The sequence below is a fragment of the Schistocerca nitens genome, chromosome 2 (assembly GCF_023898315.1).
Source record: "Schistocerca nitens isolate TAMUIC-IGC-003100 chromosome 2, iqSchNite1.1, whole genome shotgun sequence".
Lineage (NCBI taxonomy): Eukaryota > Metazoa > Arthropoda > Insecta > Orthoptera > Acrididae > Schistocerca > Schistocerca nitens.
Window position 1 is genome coordinate 580,003,128 of NC_064615.1, and position 20,152 is coordinate 580,023,279.

Consider the following 20,152-nt stretch of genomic DNA (forward strand, 5'->3'; position numbering starts at 1 on the left):
CAGGAGCACATTCCAGGGGAAAGAGGCGGAGATCGTGGCAGACAGCTGTGAGGCACATTTCAAATTCTAGCAATCCCACCTGAGGCTGCTTATCAGGAGGTTGATGTCCCTCATGCAAAAAAAGAGGTGATGTTGGAATGATCTGTGAACTGTCGAAAGGTGATTCGATAGGAGACCATAATGAGTTGGAACCTCTGCAATTAAAGAGGTAAGATCCCCACTTTGGTAAGGAGACCAATTATGGGATTAGTCTAGAAGGCACCAGTGGCCAGACATACTTCACAATGATGGACTAGGTCTAACAATTTCAAAGCCAAAGGCACTGCCAAGCCCTAAACCTGGCAGCCATAGTCCAGTCATGATGAGATCAGGGCTGTTCAAAACCGAGAAGAGTAGCACAATCTGCACCACAAGAGATATGTGCAAAGAAGCAGAGAGTGTTAGGCCTCTGCATGCAACTAGTGTTCAGTTGCTGAATATGGGCAGCCAAGTCAGATTTTTATAAAAAGAAGTTCCAAGAACACGTCTGCGCACTAACTTCAACTATGTGCCCACGTAGAGTTCCGATCGGGATGGACTGTGGTATGACAGAAACGCATCACCGGCATTTTTGCTGGAGATAATTGGAAATCATGGGCAGGGTTCATGTACTGGCCTGCTGGATGGCACATTGGAGCTGATTTTTAGCTGAAGCTACTGAGCGGGAGCTGTACTAAATACAAAAGTTGTCAATAGACAATGCAGAGACGACTAGCTGCCTGGCAGAGGTCACAAGCCCATTGATGGCAATGAAGAGGTGTGTGACACTAAGAACAGAGCCCTGTGGAATGCTGTTCTCTTGGACCTGAGGAGAGCTCTATAAGTACCAATTCAAACCTACAACAATCAACAGGATAAAAAGTGACGAATAAAAATCAGTATGGAAACTCTTAAGCTCATCATCGAGGGTAAGTAAAATGTGATGGCACAAAGCAGTGTTGTATGCCATATGTAGGGCAAAAAGGCTGCAATGAAGTATTGATGTTTAGAATAAGCATGTCAGATGGCTGTTTGTAACTGGACCAGATGGCTGATTGTGGATCATCTTCATAGAAACCACACTGACATGCGGACATATCACCCAACTTGAGAACCCAGCGTAACATGTGGGCAACCATCCTTTCAAGCAGTTTGCAGAGGTTGATGGTGATGACAATCAGTTGGTAGCTGTCTAGAGACACTTGCTTGGTTCAATGACTGGAGCAATGATACTATCTTGCCACTGCGAATGGAAGACATCTCTGAACCAAATATGATTGAAGATGCTGAGTAGATGTAGCATTTGAGTAACAACCATGTGTTGGATCATCTGATTATGAATTTAATCACGGCCTGGGTTTGTATCATGAGACAACGCAAGAGCCTTGAAGCAGTTCTGGGTCAGTGAAAGATGGATTATATGATTCAGATTGACTCCGATGTCTTCAACTTGTCATTCCTGCAGTAGATGGCAGCTGGATAAGAAGAGGATGCTGATGATGTCGCAAAATTGATTGCAAGGTGTTCAGCACTTGTACAAATACCACCCTGAAGGACAAGTCCTAGAACAGCTGTTGATCATCGGTGGTCCAGAAGACTGTGGTGCTTTTCCCACAGCTGGGATGAAAAGGCCTACGTTCCACGGGAGGAGAGGCAGTGTTCGCAGCAGTACTTCTTGCTGCATTTAATTAGAAGGCAAGCCATAGCATGAAATCACTTAAAAATGATTAGGCTGGTCTATGAAGGCTGTCGCCTGGAGCACTGCAGAACTCTTAGGTGATTCTGAATAGCTATTGCAATGCATCCACCATGGCACTGACCAGAGCTGGAGGCCACCATTAGAAATGGGACTAAAGTGTGGGTGATCATGATGGAGAAACCTTGTATAACCCCATCAACACAATCTGACATAGGGGCTGAAGGTAACAGCAGAGACATACAACTGCCAGTTGTCTGAAGCTCCCAATGTGGTAGTCTTTTTGGCTAGGACAAGGAGGCCACAAGGTCACCAGAAAGTGGTCACTGTCACAAAGATTGTCATGTAGGGACCAATGCTGTGAAGCCATACAACCATACGACTGGAAGAAGAGATCATTACATCAATAGTTGGAAAGCTATGACGTGATTAGGAGAGACAGATTATTGTCAATGAGAAGCTGGTCAAGTATAAGATGAAGTGGTACCCCTCCACCCCCACTATCCTCCCTACAGGATGGTGTACATTGAAAACCCCAAGCAAGAGAAAAGGGACGGAAAGTTGTTGGATTAAGGTGGTCAACTCAAGTAACTGGCCTACCTGACACGTGTAGGTGTTGCAAACTGGTCACTGAGGTTGTTCACACTCTTACTGCTACTGCTTGCAACATAGTACGAAGGGGAATCCATTCACTGACACCATCTTTGTTAACCAATGTACAGATTTCTCCAGATGCCCTCTCAGAGCCAGCAAGGTTCGAACAGAATGCATGATAACCATGGAGCATTAGGAATGATCATCAATGAAGAGTGTTTATTGTAGTGCAAAACACATTGCAGAAGACAAGGAAATAAGTTTTAGTACCAGCAGATGACAGTAGTATCCATTTTATTGTTCCACTGAATGGTCACACTAGGTAGCCTTGTCCTGACTTTTTTTTCTGCTCCTGCTCCTCCTCCTCCTACATAACCTTTGGTGGCTGGGGTTCAAGTGAGGGCTTATACATGCCATGTTTGGGGACAGATGAATAATGGGCAGTCCTGCCACCCACCGTTTGTGATCCCTCAGCCATTAGCTGGCATTGGACATTTAATGTGGGTTTCCAGAGAGCAGGGTACTGAGAGGAAGCCCTGTCACCGGTAGACACCACAGGAGGAGACTGCTCATCCACCCAGATGTGGAAAGTGGTTTCCAAAGACTGTGTGGCAGGAATTACAAGGAAGGAAGGGCAGTGAGAGAACTGGTTTCAGAGAAGTTGAGGTAGTGGAAGTTATGGCTACAACTTTTGCACAATTGGACACCATATCAACAGGATGTAGGTGTTTGTATTCTTTTATCAGCCTCAATTTTTTTATACAACACGAGGTCAGTAGATTTATATGCCTTCATATTCTCTCCATTATTGAAGACTGGATGACACCATGAACGTGAAAGGACTGTTATGCTCAAATGAAACAGAAAAGTGGTTGTTCAGAAAGACAACCTCCATGGAATGAGTATCCCCAGTTACGACATTTTGAATTCTCAGTGCAGTGGAATGACATGACCAAATGGCAAGCATCGAAAGCACCTCAGTGGTGGTGGGAGGTAAGGTTTCCCCATTATACCTCTACACTATAACTAAGGTGAACATTCCCTTCAAAGGGTGAGAACAAGACACCTGTATCTACTCTAATTTTGGGACATTTCGGATGGACCTGACTGAACGTATGCCTCGCCACTCTTAGATTAGCTCATAGCTACTCATCTGAGTATATGGTGTCTGAAAGATGGTATCTTGGACCACACTCAAAGTCTTGCGTGGGGCAATGGTCACTGATATCACCCAGACATTCACATGCCTGAAGAGTTTTAGATTGTGCAGCAGACGAGGCTTTAATAAATAGCAGCCCACTGTGCATTTCCCCTAATGAATCAGCTTCTTCACATTTATCATCAATATTCTCCACAAAAAATGGCTTTGTCACAGTAGAAGCATACCCATCAGTTCGGATACATACTAAGTATTGAATAAGTTGTTTCACTCTTAGACATCTGGCTTTGCTCTTCTGTGGGGTAGCCAGGTAGGGAAAGCAGCAGGGTTGTAACTGTCTGCATTGAGGTTTCGATTTCTGTCTGAAAAGACTGCTAGATCAGAACTGTTTTGTCCTGATGCAATCTAATGTGTGTCACATACAAAATGCCCACCCTTATGCCACCTACTCTGATCGCGGGCTCCCTACAGGCACCAAGCAGCCACAACAAAAGCTATTGCAGGGAAACCTGATGCTACAGGAAGATCAGTAATCTAGTCTTTGCTGTGTGTGGAGTGCTAGTAGCTCAGGCATCAGTAGTGTTAGCCATGTGTTGTCAGTGGGCTCCACTGATAGGTTACATAACGACGACCCCACCACCTCACATTGGTTACTGCATTAGTTTTGAAGTAAAAATAAGAGACTACACAAGTATTGTGAAGGCACTATCTAAGATGTTCTTCCTCAATTGGTCCACATTACAGAAAAATTTGGAAAATGAAGTTGAAACTACGAGGGGGCCAGAGATTACCTCTACCAAAAGTTACTGAATGAAAGAATCTTCCAAGAATGAAAAGCAAGTTCTGGAAAATAGAAGGGTTGACATCGAAGGCTGCCACTATAATACAGATCAAGAGAAGGAAGAATAGTCAGACATAAAGAGACTGCAGCACAGGAAAGGAAGGAGGTGCTGCAACAGCTTGTGCCCCATGCCCACCACGCACGCACGAAAGTCTTGAGCCCCTTGAGAGCCACTGTTCAGTGGGGGTGGGATCTTCACAACAAGTGTCATGGTATTTACAACAAGACCAAACAAGGCTGAACTTTAAATACTTCTCTAAGGGACACCATTCTCCTCAACATATTTGTCAGATAAAGTCGGAGTTTCTACAGTAGAAAAGATATACAGAAAGAACAAATTGATAAATGTTGGCAGTTGCCCATGAAAACACCAGCTATGGCACTTTCTCACAATGCTTGCCATGTCTTTTGGTTTATGAACCTATACTAGACAGAGGTTCACCATTCACTCATGAGTCTTCACTACATAGCTTGTCAAAGAAACACTGCAATAGCTAAATTGAGATGCTGAAATCTTTCCCAGTTTTGGGATTATAATGCCCTCTCCCAAATGCTGAGTAACTTCAATCAATCCCTATGTTATTAACATCACGAAGGATCTCTCTGTATCTTATGCTTAGATGTGCCGTACTGAATACTACCCAGTGCTGGTGCTATATTGTTAGTAATTGATATATCTTAATTCGCAAACAGTTGTATGATTTGTGGATTACGAACTGATGTCCAACTGATCCCCATCCACAACTTTTTCATAATCCTGCAATTAGAATCCTGGGCATCACCAGATGTGAGCTGTGGGGAAAGGGGGGGGGGGGGGGGCATGGCACCATTTCATGTGGAAAGGTTTCAGATTGTCTGCATCATAACCTGCCTGCCTCTATTTGCAGAGTGACATTCTTCACACCATCGAGGCATTGCTATTTTCAAAGCTGACTAAACAATACATGGATGGCTTTAGCAGCTTGTCTAACCATTCCAGTAATGTGATTCATGTCCTGGGTGTCATCCTGACATTCAAGCACAGCTTGTTAGCATTATACTTGTGCTTGTTAGCATCATCCTAGGCGTAAACCAAGAACAACTTTGAAAATTACTTTTGTATCTTCTATTGTTATCTTTAATGTAATTGAAAAATCAGATTAACAAGAAGTGCAAAAAGCAAAGTAGGAATTGCTAGAGAAGAAATGCAAAGCGGCAGCAGCATGCACAACTATGGGGAAAATAATTGCAACATGTGTAAAGGAAACTTTGGAGAAAAAGAGTATCAATGTGCATATCAAGAGCTCAGGTGGCTATCAAGCAATAAGCAAAGAAGCGAATATATAGATGAACTATTTAGATATGATGACAATATTATGTAAAGAGAACAGGTAGTGGATGAATAATTTGATACTGTGAAAAGAATTTGACAGACAACTGAAAGACCCAAACTGCAACATAGTATCTAAGATAATTGAGAATCCCTAAAAACTATGAAGGCCTTTGTTAGAACCTACCACAAAAAACTATTCCCTGCAGTATGCATGGGTCAGCACTGGCCCCAACAACTTATCTTAAAAGAGACAGGCAAACCTGCATTTATACATTTAAAAAAAATACTTTTCACAAAACTCTAAATTCTGAAGGTAGCAGGTATAAATTACGTAGCAAAGGGTTATCTTCGACTCGTATAGAAACCAGAGTGCAGTTCTAACAAATGTAGGCACCTTGCGGGAAGGGAGTGAGACTGAGTTGTTGCCAATCCCTCATGTTATGCAGTTTGCGTACTGAGCAAGCTATAAGAGAGATCGAGGAGAAATCCACAGTGGAGATTAAGGTTCACACAAAAGAATTTAAAATTTTCAGGTTTTCCAGTATAATTTAATTCTGTCAGAGAAGGCAAATCTGTTTGAAGATCAGTTGAAGGGAATGACTACCACCTTGAAGAGGTAATGAGATGAACATCAATAAAAGAAAAACACTTGCAAAGGGGTGCAATCAAATTGAGTCAAAAAATGCCGAAGAAATTACAGACAAAGTAGTGGACGAGTTTTGCTATTTGGGGAGCAAAACACCAGACAATGGTAAATACAAAATCAAACAATGGAAACTCCAGGTTGGAATATCAACAATATAAGACGAAGTACTGCAAGTACTGAATGGGCTACTGGCACATTGCACGTGAAACTGGTGACGGACTGCTGTCTCTGAGCTTAACTAGCCACAGCTCATAACTCATGTGAGTATGAAGCAGCATTTCCTCTGTACTTAATATGGTTATACTGCCAATACTTGGTCATCAGAGCCTATAATCTAACTGAAAAAATAAAGGACTCTATGGGAAAAAAAGGCAGGAACTCTTAGACTATATGGCTGGAGAAGAGATTCACAACAAAGGCTTTAAATCAAACACACTTGAGGAAGAAATTTAGGAAGACCACACGAGATGGGTGCCATAACAAGCAAGAAGAAGAAAAAGAAGAAGAAGAAGATAGGAAAAAGAGACTGCTATTCACTATAAAGAAGACATGGCTTGTGGACAAGCACAACAGAAAGACAGTTACACATTTAGCTTTTGGCCACAGCCTTCTTCATAAAAGGAAAAATGCACATTCATTTGCACAAGCAAGCACATCTCACACACATGAAACTTTAGAAACCGTTCCTGAAAATTTACATTTTATGTTGCATTTTTCCCTAAATCTCAGAAACCACTTCAAGTCGAGTATTCAAATTTTCAGGGAAAAATTACATATCCTGAGTCTACTGAACTAAAAAAACAACATAATGTTACGTATAATTAAAATTATTTAGGATAACGTACAAAAGAAGTACACAAAATTTTAACCGTGTAATTAAAAAATTATAGCCTATTTCTGAAAGCAGTGGCTGAAATGCAGTTATTGTAGTTCAGTAGACTCAGAACATACAGTTAAATGTCCTGTAAAAGTTTCATGTTAATGGCTACAGTGGTTCCTGAAATTCCGTGGCTGCCAAGTCACTATAACATTGTCGGAACAGGCCGTTCCAGCTCCCTTTAAGAAATAATATAAAGCGATGTGGAAAGTTGCTACATGTCTAAATGTATAGTAGAAGCCTAGTTATTGACAGATTAGAAGAATACATGCATTTTCCAACTCTCTTTGATTACAGAGTTACTGGAAGTGTCCAAAGCCAGACAGAGTTACGAGGTTTTCATTGCCTACCATGATTATACAGCTGCACCAAACCAGTGTTTCGGCTGAAGATACACAAAATCATTGAATTGTTTATTTCATTTTATTATTTTTTTGGAAAAGTATTTTCATGCAACGTGTTTGTTTCAAAACTCATCTGTGAATAAAGAAGAAATCTTTTCAAAACAGTGGTAGAGTTGCATATTGCTGATGCCTACAATTTCAGGTATTTCTGTATCCGAATCATGAAGTACCTTAGCTGGTTGAAAATTTGGACACTATATTTAGTGAAGTATCCTTCACAAATAAACTTCATGGCAGTTACAGTAAAACAAAGAAACTAATTTGGTCAGCCACGATTGCATTACAGTACATTGTTCGTCTGTGTTTTAGGCAAACATGATCGCAGTTAAGACATTCACTCTAATACGATGATGTCTAAAAGTAACTGTGCCGCATCAACAGTTTACTTATGACTGTCACTGGGATTGCTGTACCAAAGTGAAAATGGTTAAGATTACCGTCACCGTGACTAAATACTCAATGGGGGATCTGGATTACAAAAGTCCAACTATGGCACGCCGTTTGCTTTCTAGTATCATCAAATCTAATAAACTTAATTCGGAATGCCAGAATGCTGAAAACTTTTACGACAGCGCGAGTAAACACACTTCTGAAGATGTGTCGACTCGACAACCACATTTTATATAACATGCTTTTTTTCCCATCTTACCTGTTAAAGACAACGGCTACTGAGCTGCAAAAAGCGTTCTTTGCCCAGACTGTACGAAACTGATGGCTTTGGTCACCATACTAGGTCAGTCATACTACAGATTGAATGCTACGGTTTACATGAAATGAATAACAGTCTTCTGTCAGAACTACACAATAGGGCACCAACATACGTCCGAAGTGTGCAACTATATGCATACTAATAATTTCACACCAAAATTACGAAAGAGTATCAAGCAAATGGTGTTGTTTTATTAATACATGGCTCAGTCATTTCAAATATCACAGGTCAAGAGAAGTCATACCTTGTGACGGCTGCTCGCAGGGAGACAAGAGTTCACCCTCACAAATGACATAGATGAAATCTGTAAACGAGCATTTGAAAGATGACACGGCAGCTAAAGGCAAAATAAAACCTGCAGTCAGGATGTTGATGGCTATTCTATTAAATCATAACTAATTTTTGTTAATATTCATACGTTTTGCGAAAGTGGCAAATCTAGTTCAATTTATGAGGAGAAACAGCGAACCGCTTCGACTGTGTAGCGTATAGAGATATTTTAGCGAACCGCGCAATCCTTCCTAAGGTCGATAGCTAAAGATAACAATTAATTTTAGCCCTAGGTGCAACGTCTCTGCATCCTTCAACGTTTTCAAAGTCAAACAATTCGTTTCAAATCCATGCGACATAATCTTGCGTTAAAGAACATGCCTCGTTAATAAGTAATTATGCAGATACGCTTTATCAACAAAGACGCAAGTTAGAATCCGTGCAATATTTTTGTGTCTAATCAGGGCGGGGAAGAATTCACACACGCAGGAGAACGTGAAACTCATATTTGACAGTACATCATTAACTTTCTACACAATACAGTTATCAAACCAAAAAGCGCCGCCTTAAAATTTCTGTGCACAAACTAAAGCTGCTGTTTTAAAACACGTATAACAGCTGCAAAACTTAAAAGTAGATATTACAAATTAGAGAAACATAAAAACCACAGAGTAAATATATTTACTCTATGATAAAAACAAACGAAAATTTACCCTGATCCGTGGGTAAGTTACATTTCATTATCTTTATGATCATAGATCATTTAAACCCAAGTCAGGGTCACACCAAGAATGAGGTACGAAAACGTCTGACAAAAGAATAAGCACACTAATTCAACAAGGATACATACTTGGGCCACTGCGATTCATTTTACACGCAATTAACTTCCCACACTTGATTAATTATGGCAAAATAATTACTTCTGTTATGAAAGCCAACTTGGAAGTACCAAATGCTACTCAAAGGTTTTCTCAAATAAATTCCAGTAATACTATTGCTAAAAACACGCTGCTTAAATTTCAGACCAAAAAACCAACATATGGAGATATTGTCATTTGCATAAATGAGTCCATAGGAAAAAACGCCAAATACAAAAGATTCTTTGCGATAAAATTCGATGAAAATGTGAACTGGAACAAGCACACAGCATATGTATAAGGGGAAAACCAAGCTCAAACCTATATGCAATGCACAAACTCATCTACAGTGGTGGAAATATTTATTGTACCACCCCCTACAACTAACAATTTTTGTTACAATCATTGAATATTTTTGAATAGAACATTTGTGTTTCGTCTTCCTTGTACTTAACTCCTGTCACAACTCTAACGCCATACCTGCACTATAACATTAATACCTGCCACCTGATTTCAGATGATGCCACATTGAATGTTGTGCAACTATGCAGAATTTGTGGCATCCTTTGTGAATGGTAGCTCACAGTGCCACTACAGAAAGTCGCAAGCTGTGGCATCATATTAGTTGGCTGTGTGAACCCAGTTTATGTCATGGCGAAGTGGAGATATAAAATTTATTTGTGCCTTTGGAGTTTTGAAGCTGTTCCTGGCCCTAACTGAAATCATGTGTAAATACAACAGTGTACCCTTTATGCTAGACACTTTATAGAATTCTTACATTTAGTAACATATTAATTGAATTATATTATGTTGTAGTCACACATATATGTCATATCTAGATATTCTTATGACTTTTGTCACTGTAAATAAACTTTGCATCTTTGCAAAATTTGCTGTCGTTTTTGGTGATAAATCTTTCATATTAGTGAGAAGACTAGTTCCACAACATAGGACTCATCTTTACCAATGTAATATTTCATAGCTTGATAAATACTGTAGTATCACTCATTGTCATTTACGACCATACCATGTACTTTTGCTAATGCAGTGCTAGGTGACAAATAAATGTTTTGTAACACATGCCTTTCCTCTACAAAACTGCTCGGAGCCCCCAAGTGCTAACGCAAGAAAATATTACCCAAGCACGACTGTTGATCAGTGTAATCAAAAATTTCATTTTCGCTGCGGAAAGGTTGACCCCTCAGTGAGAAGTGACGATAACTACGCGACCACGTGGAACTGTGTGGACTTAAACAAAAAGCAGCATCCGCTAATGGTCAAGAAACGTGTACTTGTGAGGCAGCAAGGACGATCGACGGTATCAAAAAGGAAAACCTTTTGTATATTATAGTTATTGGACTCTTGCAGTATCTAACTACATACAGTGCAATAATGCAGTCACAATGTTGAAGAATTATCTAAGACTATCACTTCTTCTAATGTCCGCCCGAATAGCTGAGTGGACAGCATGATGGATTGCCATCCTATGGGCCTGGTCCGAGTCCCGGCTGGATCGGGGATTTTCTCCGCTCAGGGACTGGGTGTTGTGCTGCCTTCATCATCAGTTCATCCCCATCCGGCGCGAAGGTCGTCCAGTGTGGCGTCGAATGTAATAAGATCTGCACCAAGGCGGCCGGATGTGCCCCACAAGGGGCCTCCCGAACAATGACACCAAAAGCTCATTTCCATTTCCACTTCTTCTAATCAGCAAAAGTGTTATTGTAATTAGTTACAGCAAGAGACATGATTTACTTGAGTGGTTGTGTGTGAAACAGGGAATCTCTAATGTTAAATTAGTTGATAGCAAGAGACATGATTTACCTGAGTGGTCGTGTGTGAACCAGGAAATTGATAAAATTAATAATAAGCTTAAAAGATTAAATGAAACAACAAGTTCACTGTTACCAGTCACCGTTTTATTTATTTCCACGATGCGTTTCGAAGGTTTAAACCTCCATCATCAGGTGGATTTACATTAGTAAGTATTACATTTGTGTGTGTGTTGTGTTGCGATTTTTGGAGGAACTTGTGGCACTGCCTAGTGGAGAAACGAGACGCTATTTCAGAATATGGTTTAGGATTACTTTTGAGGAAAAATTAAACTGATATCTAATGGTAAACATTAAATAAGTAAACTACAGTACCTTCAGTGATCACAGGTTCCTTTTGCTGTCGTAACACATCACATGTATACTGCCACATTTGTAAACAAATATGGCGTCATATTGACATTGTTCAATTTTTGACTATCCAATCGATTATTTGAAGGTGAAGCCACATGAGTACACTTCATTGATCATTTACTAGTCCATTGAAACATTCCAGGGGTAGCTACCAGTATTTTATCTACTACCAGATGCCGTGTGTGGATCATATTATAATAGTGTTTGAGACATCTTTTACTGTAGGCGACCCTCGGAGTTGTAACTTCACACTCATACGTATTACATGTGCTCTATTTCATCGTTCTACACTACCACAGATTTTTACAGTCCCTTATTTTAGAGGAAACTAAGGTACCCCTTCATTCTTGTGCTGTTGTTATGCTGCATGAACTCTGGTTCATAACTGACGGAAACAACTCACTGCATTTGGTACAACAGGGAACTGTAACAGCATTTCCCTGTTATAGTCAAGCACTCATGTCTCACATCAATCAGTTAGTCAGTGGACTATCACTGAACAGTTCTTATTGTGATGAAACCACACCCATAGTTAGATAGTTAGAATATCCTTCCACTTAACATACACATGTAATACCAATATCAAACATTTTCTGCTTTATTTGCTTGAAACATCTTTCGTGCTGCCACCACCTGCCAGCTTACTTATTCACCTTACCTTGAGAGCTGAATAACATGAAGAACTGCCTTCTGGAGTCCACTGGTGAATCAATAGCCTGGGGTGATGGTCAGTTACTCTTGATCATGCCAGTGCACACACTGTTGATTGGAATATTCGAGAATATCTACACAAAGTGGTTATTTCTGGCGGAACATCTCTTCCATTATCACAATAATCCGTTGTGCTAATTATATGGATCATGTGTATCCAAGAGAGTGTAACTGATTCAGATCGCCAAAGTCAGATACAACTGAGCAGCAGCCGTTGGGATGTTATCAGAGTTAAAACTCAGTTAACATAAGGTACTGTTCAGTCATGGCGCTCCCTTATGGTTAGGCATTAGGGACAAAATGTTTATGTATTGTATAGTGTTTTCATTTAATATGATTATCCTTTTGCACTATGTAATGGGGAAATGTATTAATTACTATTTCACATGTGTTGAAATTACTTTCTAGAGCATTATACCTATTTGTGCAAGGACCAAGCAAATAATTTGGTATTTAGCAATAACACCACCATTGGGAAAACGTAAACAATGTTTTATAGAGTATCTTAGAGTCATTTATTCATTCAACAGTTTTCAATGTCAATTTTGTTCAACAATTTTGACATTATAACATTATATAAAAACAATATAGCCTATAGGAACTGTCATGAACCAATTATGTTAGGCTAAACCCCCCTCTTTCTATTGGAATACCACCATGAGCCTCTACTGATACCCCCATTTGATGGAGTGTTGCAATCTCCCACAACGTGCAAGACCTATCCACCCCACTGGAATCAATCTTGGCAGCTCTCCAATTTGTAATTAGCTATAAATAGCCCTCTGAATTATAACTCATTGTAATTATTTTTGTAATCTTAAAGAAAATCATGATCAAACTCTGAACTTCTTGACCCTTTTCAGTAACTTCAAAGATCTTGTTATTTGAAATCTACCCTCATTAAGCTATAGCTCCTTGTTAAATGTCAGCACAATCTGTCCAAGGGAACATTTACTTAAATCAATACTGTCAATAGTCCTTCTAATATCAAATCATTTTTCAATTAATAACCTGCTCCATCAGAAGTCAAGAGGAATTTATGTGGTGGACCACCAGCCTGAGGAAAAATTTTATTGTCAACAAATTTTTTATTTGTCCTTTGCAAGTTTTCGTTCTATGGGTAATGGAGCTGTGTTCCACTGTTGGCATGTTGCTAGGCGTGGGTTGATGTGATGCCAGATGTCGCTGGATATTGTCGCCCAACAATAGTCCACAACAATAGCGTTCTCATAGCAAATACTGCTGACAAGGGCACACAGTAAAGATTCGCTGACCGATACCCACTCGTGAGGTGCCCACCAGCAGCCAGTCAGAGGGCTATGAATGGTCATGTAGAGGATGCAGATAGCTGGGTCTCGAGCTACACAGATATGCCTTCCTATTCTTCTTTTAGAGTGCTCTACCACCTCAGTTCGACTGGTCGTGACAGCCCACTGGCTGCAGATTTACTCCTGCATCCCTTTAGGCTATATTTACTGAAATAAACCTCCAGTCAATTTTTCACAGTTTTTGTTCTTATTTAACCAAAATCTTTCTCTGCTCACCCAGATGTCCACATCCCACCTTCCTCACGACCTCAGCAAATCCTGTACAAATGCATACATAAGCAAATGAGCCAATATTTTGAATCTAAAGACAGGCTTAGCTCCTCAGAGTATTGGTTCAGGTTTGGCCTTTCTAAAGGCAAAGCAGATGAGAGCATGATATGAAGTGGATACAATTGTCTTGAAAATAAAAAGATAATCTGTACAAGATTATTGGACCTAAGGAAAGCATTTCATTCGCTCTCCCAGAATCTTTTTGTCAAAATTCCACCACTATGGAGCAGGAGAGAATGCTTTATGCTTACTGCTCCGTTACTCAGACTTGAGCAATAGGAAGCAGCTAGTGAAGATAAATAATTAAAAGTTAGGATTTCTTCTAGTTATAAATGATGTTGCTTAAGGATCTTGAACCTTTCTTGCTCATTATTTATTTAAATGAATTACTCATTGCTGTGTAGTGTGATGCAGTGATATAAGCAGTTGACACAACACTCGTAACATGTGGCATCAACATCGAAAAAGTGCAACTTCGTATGGTGGTAGAGATGGAGAGGTGTACCACTTGGTCTGAGGCAAATGTACTACTGAAAAAGATAGTAAAACTAAAGACATTATATTCAGTCCTAATGCTACCATTCATGATAAAAAGAACTGTCAGACTGCTAGGATTTCATATAGTCCAAAACCTCAGCTGGTATACCCACACACCAAAACCATTTCAATCTAGCAGGTGTCATCTATCTGCTCTACAAACTGGGGAGCATTCATCAGTCTTCTGACTGATTTCATGCACTGCGCCACAAATTCCTCTTCTGTGCCAAATTTTTCATCTCAGAGTAGCACTTGCAACATACATCCTCAGTTAATTTCTGGATGTATTACAATCACTGTCTTCTTGTATAGTTTTTACCCTCACTGCTCCCTCTAGTACCATGAAAGATGACCCTTGATGTTATATCATTCTGTCCCTTCTTCTTAACCATGTATCCCTTTTCTTCCCAATTCTGTGGAGAACACACTTCTTATTTTCCGCATTATTCTGTAGCATCATATCTCAAATGCTTTGATTCTCTTCTGTTCCAGTTTTCCACAGTCCATGTTTCACTACCACACAATGCTGTTCTCCAAGCGTACTTTCTCTGAGATTTCTTCCTTAAATTAAGTCCTTTGTTTGCTACTAGTAGATTTTTCAGGGCCAGGAATGTCCTTTTTGCCGGTAATAGTCTAGTTTTATGTACTCCTTTCTGTGTCCCTTGTGGGGTATTTTGCTGCTTAGGTAGCGGGGTTCCTTAACTTCGTCTAATTTTTGATGTCCAGCTCTGACAAATTTCTCGCTGCTCTCGTTTCTGATACTTGTCATTACTTATGTATCTCTTGATTTCCTCTCAAACCATATTCTGCACTCGCTGTTCATTTCCATTCAACAGATCCCGTCATTTTTCTTCAGTTCAACTATGGATAGCAATGTCATCATCTAATCTTATGACTGATAAGATTTCACTTTGAATTTTAGTCCCACTCTCGAACCCTTTTTTATTTGTCTCACTGCTTCTTTGATGTGCAGATTGAACGGTAGGGGTGAAAAACTACATCTCGGCTTTACACCCTTTTTAATCTGAGCACTTCGTTATTGGTGTTTCAGACTTACTATTATTTATTGGTTCTTGTACATACTGTATTTTACCCACCTCACTCCTGTTTTTTTCAGAATTTCGACCTTCCTGTATCATTTTACACTGTCAAACCTTTTTTTACAGCAGTGAGTGTCATGCAAGAAGGTTAGAATAAATAGATAGATATTAACATGTCTAAATTTCATAGAGTAGCTAGCTCATAGACCATAAATCTATGGTCTATAGGCTAGGTTATAGTTATAGATCTCCCTGTGGCAACCAATGGTAACCTGGACGCCATGTTTTGAATATCAAAACATTATAAGCCAGTTTGCTGTTTGTGTTTGAAATGTCAGTTGTTCTGTTCTTAGTGAATTATTTAATTTTTATGGAAGATTTGTGTAACAAAATAGAAACTAATGCACCTGCAGTATCTCCAGCATTCAATTACACAAATCGAAATGATAAAAACTATCAATATTTCCTATTACAAGTAAGTATAACTAAAACTTAATTACACTTTTGATGTTTATTATAGACACAGTGAATGTACTGGAATTGTAAGTATGCTTAGTACAAATGCTGGAAAGTATCTTGCTTTTAATAGTTACAGGTTTACTTTGAAAGACAACAAGCTCACAAAAAGATAGATTCTGATCATGAAATAAGACAACTGGTTTCAGATTACAGCCAGTTACCTCTGCTCAGCTTATTCTTAAGAGAAATATATGTATCAAACAAATGACCAGAGGTACCTTTTGTCCAAGATCTTTACGTTTCCTATACATTTATAAAATCTTATGACCACTATCCAGAAAGCGGAGTTATGACAATTTGCAAGCTAATCCTATTAATTTGGGGAAATCTGGCTACCATTGGTGAATATAAAATACCTGCCTTTACTGCTAATAGCAATGGCAAGTAACCTTATGTTGGACTCTTGGCTGGAAATGATAGATTGGAGCATGTTTACTACATTAAAGGACACACAAAAAACCTATTTATAAAGCTCTGTTCCCACTTGGATCTGCTTAAAAAGGATCGTTACATTGTATGTAAGTGTACTGGACTGGATGTTGTATATTTAGCAACAGAACAATTGTTTTCAGAGCTTAAAACCGACATCATAACTACATTTAATGACCACTCATTTGAAAAAGCTATGAATGCAAAATTCTAAATGTAAACTCCACAAGAATGTGTAGCAGAAGAGAGGTAGCGTACACTCAGGAAAATGTGCATGTTATAACAACAGTATTACAGAGGAAAAAAGGAGTAAGATTAAAATATACAAATGCTCTCGTCTAGAAGAACTGTTGGAAGGAACAGAGCTAATTGTTAAAGCCATAAAAGACATAGTATACAACAAATGAGATATGTTTTGGAATTCGAGAACATTACTCCTCTGTAGGTGTCAAATTTCTGGTTGGAGAAAGCAAAAGAAAAGAAAGTGTAGTTTTTCTGTGTATAAATGTACATGTAGAAGCTAATAAAGATTTTGTACAAGAATATTTGTTTTAATATTCTATCTACCCTGCCAAAACATACAAAGAAAAAGACTACTATTTACAATAACCTGCACATATAGAATGTGGGTAGCTGGGTGATGAAAAGTGGCTGAAATTAGATAGTTGAAGGCAATGCGACCATCATTTCTTACTTATATGAGAGTCTTCCCCTCCAGGACAGACTGAGAATTTTTCCCACCAATTTTCAGATGGAGGAGAGGAGGGGTAGTGGGGGAGGGGTTGGGAGGGAATGGCTGGGGGATTTCCCAGAGGGGTTAATTAATTTATCGATTTAATTAATTATTCAATTAATTTAATATCAAAGGTTTCTTGTGTTGGTGAGGGAATTTCCCAGAGGGATGGAGGAGGAAGAGGGGGAGACTGGAGGTTTTCTCAGAAGGACAAATTATCCCCAGGGGCTCATAAATCACCTCCCAGAGGGTCATAAATCAGCTAAAAGAAAATAGGTTAAGGGGAAGGGAGAGTGGGTCATATATCAATCAAGTTTGCCCCTGAATGTATGCAACCTGCACTAACAAAATGCGCCAAAGAAACGTTACCCTATCACTCTCATGAATAAGAAAGATATGTTTTTGTAGTTGACTGTTCTTATTATGAATGTCATTTTCCTTCATACCAAACTGTTTTGTGTGTTTCTAACCATTTGCATATTTCTACACTTCACTCGACCTTGTAGAGCACGAATATTTTTGTGACAGTCCCAGAGTTAATGTGTTTTGTGACCTTAGCAAACTGAAAGTGTACGACCCTTTCTTCTTCATGGAGAAAACTGTCACTGGCTTTGTGTATCTCGATATGCTTGAAAATTTTTAATTCCACAGATTGATGAAGATGACCGAGATGGAATGGTTTACCATCAGCAAGACGGTGCACCACCTTACTTCCTCAAGGAAGTTCCCAGGTCGGTGGATTGGCTGTGAAGGTTCAATTGCATGGCCACTTTGCTCCTCAGACTCAACTGCTCTGGTTTTCTTTCTCTGGAGTGTAATTAAAGACCATGTGTATGTTTCTTCCCTAGCAAACTATTTAGCCGACCTGAAAAATCGAATCTGTGCTGCCACTGCATAAGTTATGCCTGATTTCCTTCAACGAATGTGGCCAAAAATTGATTACCATTGAATTTTTGACGTATCACAAATGGTAGTGATATCGAAACAAAATGGAACTTGACACTTTTATGTGAAACTTGAGGTTGTTTGCTGCAAAATATCACATCTACCGATTTTGTAGGTTATCTCAATAAATTTTTATATGATTCCAAAGTTGTAAAGTCCTTTTTGATTGCTGGCCGCTGTGGCCGAGCGGTTCTAGGTGCTTCAGTCCAGAACCGCGCTGCTGCTTCAGTCGCAGATTCGATTCCTGCCTCGGGTATGGATGTGTGTTATGTTCTTAGGTTAGTTAGGTTTAAGTAGTTCTAAGTCCAGGGGACCGATGACCTCAGCGGTTAAGTACCATAGTGCTTAGAGCCATTTGAACCATTTGAGCCTTTTTGATTCACCCTGTGTATTTTCTACCAAAATTTCAAACAGTACTTCCGATGAGATTGTATTTATCCATTATTCCTCGAAGTTATTTGTTCCCTTAATCGTCAGACCCAAACTGTCACTGTTATTAAGAAATCACTCACACATTCTATGACTTGAGGCAAAATTTGTGCACCTATAATGTTCTGATATTAATCAATCTGTTAGCAAAAACCTTAAATCTAACAAAAGAATTGACTGAAACTATTTCAAGGGATTCTTCAAAATTAGGCCCTTTAAAGAAATTAAGGTTTCTCTCTTTTTACTTTTCCAAAATTATTATTCAGACATTTTTTCTCAAATTAGTTACTTTAAATTTACTGTCCACAGATGAACTTTAAATATATGTTTCAAAAGGCTGCTCCCTAATAACTTCCAAAGGAGCGTTACCTGGTTAACAAAAGTCAAAAGTAAAGACGTTTCCGTTAAATATACACTGAAGTGCCAAAGAAACTGTTATAGGCATGTGTATTCTAATACAAAGATGAGTAAACGGGCAGAATACGACGCTGTGGACGGCAACGACTATATAAGACAAGTGTCTGACGCAGTTGTTACATCGGGTACTGCTGCTATAGTGGCCGGTTATCAAGATTTAAGTGAGTTTCAACACGGTGTTATAGTCGGCGCACGAGTGATGGGATACAGCAGCTCCAAGGTAGTGTTGAAGTGGGGATTTTCCCCTAGGATCATTTCACGAGTGTACTGTGAATATCAGGAATCCTGTGAAACATCAAATCTCCGACATTGCTAAAGACGGAAAAAGATCTTATAAGAACTGGACCAACAACGACTGAAGAGAATCTTTCAACATGACAGAATTGCAACCCTTCCGGAAATTGCTGCCGATTTCAGTGCTGGGCCACCAACAAGTGTCAGCATGCAAACTCATCAAAGAAACTTCATCAATGTGGGCTTTCAGAGATGAAGGCCCACTCGTGTAACCTCGATGACTGCATGACACAAAGCCTTACACCTAACCTGGATCTGTCAACATTGGCATCGGACTCTTGTGGCTGGAAACATGTTGCCTAGTCACACGAGTCTCGGTTCAAATTCTATCGAGCGGATGGACGTGTACAGGTATGGAGACAACCTCATGAATCCATGAACCCAACTTGTCAGCAGGGGACTGTTCAAGCTGGTGTAGGCTTTGTAATGTTGTGGGACGTGTGCATTTGGAGTAATATCTGACCCCTGATGTTTTGGTGTAACCACAAGCGCTGGAATGAAGAAGAACACAACGCAAGAGAAGAGAAGGCGTTGAAACGACGTCGGCCAATGGTGCGTTGATAAGGACCGCGCCGCGACAGGAATGGCCTCCTGCCAGCCTTGGTCGCTCAGTATTCGGACAGTACTAGCACGGCCTAACAGAGAGTACTAAAATAGCAGTGACATGTGATCCATATCAATTGCTTGCATGAAAACTGTGTATAACAAAGGACACTTATTTCCATGTCGCCCATCTCTTGCAACCACTTGTTGTAAAACAAGTTAAGTATTGCCATTCTTCTTGTTTGTAATAAAAGTATTAATGAGAATGTGCTTGAATTGTTGTATAGCATTCCTAGAATGCAGCATCCTTCAGGCACCCTATACGAGACAAGTGGGGAGGACCCCACATTTGGCAATGAGTATCTCCTGAGCCCAGCGCCTGATGGCCACA

General features: G+C 39.7%; 1 protein-coding gene across 2 annotated transcripts in view; it reads right to left on the reverse strand.

Annotated features, from left to right (window-relative positions):
- LOC126236636 (glycerol kinase-like) overlaps window positions 1–8,775 on the reverse strand; it is a 280,730-nt gene extending 271,955 nt beyond the window's left edge. The window contains exons 1-2 of one of the 2 annotated variants that reach the window (XM_049946086.1): window positions 8,675–8,775; window positions 8,501–8,560 (exon numbers count right to left, since the gene is read on the reverse strand). The gene's annotated coding sequence lies outside the window, so the exon portion shown is untranslated. Of the gene's footprint in view, window positions 1–8,500 lie in introns of both variants that reach the window. The other variant, XM_049946085.1, reaches the window with a different exon arrangement.
- Window positions 8,776–20,152: the final 11,377 nt, after the last annotated feature.